This window comes from Austrofundulus limnaeus, unplaced genomic scaffold, assembly GCF_001266775.1.
Source record: "Austrofundulus limnaeus strain Quisiro unplaced genomic scaffold, Austrofundulus_limnaeus-1.0 Scaffold72, whole genome shotgun sequence".
NCBI lineage: Eukaryota > Metazoa > Chordata > Actinopteri > Cyprinodontiformes > Rivulidae > Austrofundulus > Austrofundulus limnaeus.
Genome location: NW_013952474.1, coordinates 1733362 through 1736756, shown reverse-complemented (window position 1 = coordinate 1736756; position 3395 = coordinate 1733362). Strand labels below are relative to the sequence as shown.

General features: G+C 41.5%; 1 protein-coding gene across 3 annotated transcripts in view; it reads right to left on the bottom strand.

The window, feature by feature from the left end:
* The window catches only part of LOC106519169 (helix-loop-helix protein 2), a 37825-nt gene that overhangs the window by 33772 nt on the left and 658 nt on the right, over positions 1-3395 (bottom strand). The gene's annotated exons all lie outside the window — the stretch shown is intronic.

The window sequence follows — 3395 nt, the reverse complement described above, 5'->3', positions numbered from 1 at the left end:
GTCCGCCATTACTAGCATAAAAAAAATATCCGGTCGGGCCGCAATGCATTATGGGATATGCTGGGCCGGGAAGGATCCCTTCAATTGTCCTTCAATTCGGGCAAAAGGAAGGACGTATTTGTCGGCCGCATCGGAGGAGTCTTCGGTTTTGGACGTCCTTCGTCGCGGCGCTGTGACGTATGCGGCCGACAAATTCGGCCTTCGGAGGACCCGTCCTGCCGTTTTGGACACAGCCATTGTTTCTCAAATAAAAATATGCTGCACAACAATGTAAATCAAAATTTTCTATAGATTTTTTTTAAAATATGTTTTTTACTATTGTTCTGTGTACCAGTACGTAATGATCCATGGACCAGTATTGGTCCTTGATTCTGTGGTTCCTGGTTGAAGAGGTTTTAAGTGGGTTGTTTGTTCCTTTAGATTCCAAACTTCCTGTTATCTGTTTTATTTAACTTTATGCCATTTAAAGAGATTGTAAAAGTATTGTAGTAGAAAATCTTTCTCTTTTTCAGTTTTCTAATTGACTGTTGGTCAATAGTAAAATTAAATATTTTTAAGAGGGAAATTCATTTCCAAACCTTGAAATCTTGTTAGTGAATGCTAGGACAGACGGTCACCATCTGAAAGTTTGACAGTTTTTGCAACACTTTCTGCGTGATAACAATTTGGGATGCATCTGTTGCTATTAACTCGGCCACAGATCTCTGTTCTGCTCAATAAGATCTCACCGTCACTTCCCGAGTCTCGCCCCGCAAAGCTCCTCGTTAGGTTCCTCCTCCTTCTCCTAATGCGTGTGTGATAAAAAAATTTCAGACGCCTCCTCCGGGCCAGGGCTGATCAAAACAAATGCACCTGCACTTTTTTTTCTTTTTTCTTTTCACCTCCCCTCCTTGCAACTGCAACTCCCCCAGGATGGGTAAAAATTGACTCCCTGGCTTCCTCCACCAGGCAATTATGTGCCATCTGTTCCCATCTTGGTTGTTCCAGCTCGTTTTGTTTCTGCGATTGTTCGTATAATATTATAGGCCTGAAAGTGTTGGAGAGGCTGTGGAATGGTGGTGGAGGGGGTTAGGTGCAGAAATGAGGAGTGGCATGAAGAGGAATTAATCGAATCTAACAGCCAAAGCAGATCTTCCCCTCTGAAAGGAGATAGTCCCAGTAGAATGAGGACCATTACCATATTCATCACCTAATATTACCTTTTGTGTGCAAAGTACCAGAGTTCAGTTTCTTGACCGCCTTTTATCATTCTGTCCACAAAGAAGCTTCTTTTCAATTGTTTGTTTGCAACAAGTGATGTGTTGTTGTGTAGCCTTTATCTATGAGCCGTAATAAAAGCCCATTAGCCTCTCTGTCACCAGATAGATACTGTACATATATCTGTATCAGGTTGTTATGATGAATCCCATTATTGTTTTGCTACAGTAACTATTGGGCCCATTACTCTCTGCCACGCGGCCCGGCTCGGAGCTGCATGTAGATTTAATTGCGGTGATGTCGAGCAGCTGCATCGCAGAGTTTTAACGGAGATATCAATAACGGAGCGCCACCTCAGGCCGGGATGATTTTCCATCTCCACTGACAGAGCTGAAGATGGAAACAATCAGTCACGGCACCAGGCGAGGCGGCCTGTAGGACCCCCGCGTGACATCCAGCACACACCCAAGGCTCGGGACCCATCTGTGTCCAGAAGGACACGCTGCCCTGTGTGAGAGTGTGGAGATAATTGGACCACAAAGACAGAACCTCTGCTGCTCACAGACCTAGGCTCAGATACCAAATATGATTTCATCACTGAACAGAAAGGTTTACTTTGATTTATCTACCAGAGAGCTTTAATTGGTGCAGGCTTTAATGACCTGCTAAGAGACATTTGGACATCATGTCCAAATGTCATAATGTCTAAATGACATCATGTTCACTTCGTCATGTCCAAATTACATCACGTGCAAATGTCATCATGTCCACATATCGTGTCATGTTCGAATGTCATAATGTCCAAATTACATCATGTCTAAATGTCAAGTCCATGTCTTCATGCCRACATGTCATAATGTCCTCATGCTCTAGTCCACATCACTATGTCAACATGTCATCAAGCCCATATGTCCAAATGCCATTATGTCCTCCTGTCCAAATGTCATATCCACGTCATCATGCCCGCATTTTCTAATGCCATTGTGTCCTCATGTTCGAATGTCCACGCTTTTTCATGTCATCATGTCAACATTAGGGTGGCAACTAACAATTTAATAATTGTTTAATTGGTTGTTCATTTTTTCGATTATTCAATGACTCAGGGAAAATAAATATTAAAACATTGTTTGGACTTCTTACAACTCTGCTCCCTAACCAGCCAGTTGATGACTGTGCAAGTGCAGCACTGTGGGTGAGGTAAACGTCTCTGCGACATGTCGAGTGGCACATAAATCGCTCGACACAACTCGATATTGAAATTTGTTTCCAACACTTTAATTAATCGATCTTTTTAAAGATTGTATTGATTTGTTGTTGCAGCCCTAGTCCACATGTCACCATGTACTCGTGTCCTCATGTCATCATGTCCACACAAACACATCATTAACTGAAGAAAGTGCATTTTCTGTCAAATTACAGGAAACACTGTGCGCTAAAACTGAGCTGATAGAATAACAAATGAAAACACCAGCTAAAGGCAAGATGAAGAAAAGGCAAAAGCTAGCTCAAATCTAAAATTAGCCAAAACAAAGTATCTCTAATCTAACATTAGTAAAAAGGTAGCTAAAAACAATAAAACAGTTGGTAAAAGCTAAAAAAAAAAATTATAAAGGGTTGGTTACAAGTAGTTAAACAGTAGCTAAAGGCTACAAAGGTGTTTTCTCTAGCACTAACCAAGGGGGCTTTACCATTAAGACCAAAGAATAAACAGACCAAACATCCAATGCCTGGTTCACATGGCAAGATTTTAAAATTATCTTCTGACTTTCAAAGACTGAGACCCCACACATGAGAATAAAAACTCAGATATACCAGGTTTGGTCCTATTGTGAGGGGTGTACAGCCACACTGCAATGAAAACACAACACACACGAACCGATTTCACTCAAAAATATTCAAATGTTAGACAGGATATCTTGCGAGACCTCTCTAAATCAAACGCGAGTTCAAAGTAAACATGGCAAAGAGGAAGAAGCAAAGCTGATAGTTTGTGGACTATTTTTAACAGAGATAAAATGAGATAAAAAGAGGTCTCCAACACCCACCTGACTCACTGGTGCTCCATGGCACTTATTTTATTTGTGTTTTGTATTAATTTCCATCACCTCGCTTTCTGACACGTCACACAACAGCTGCGAGCTTGTTTGTCCTCAGGTGAACCACACACACACACACACACACACACACACACACACACA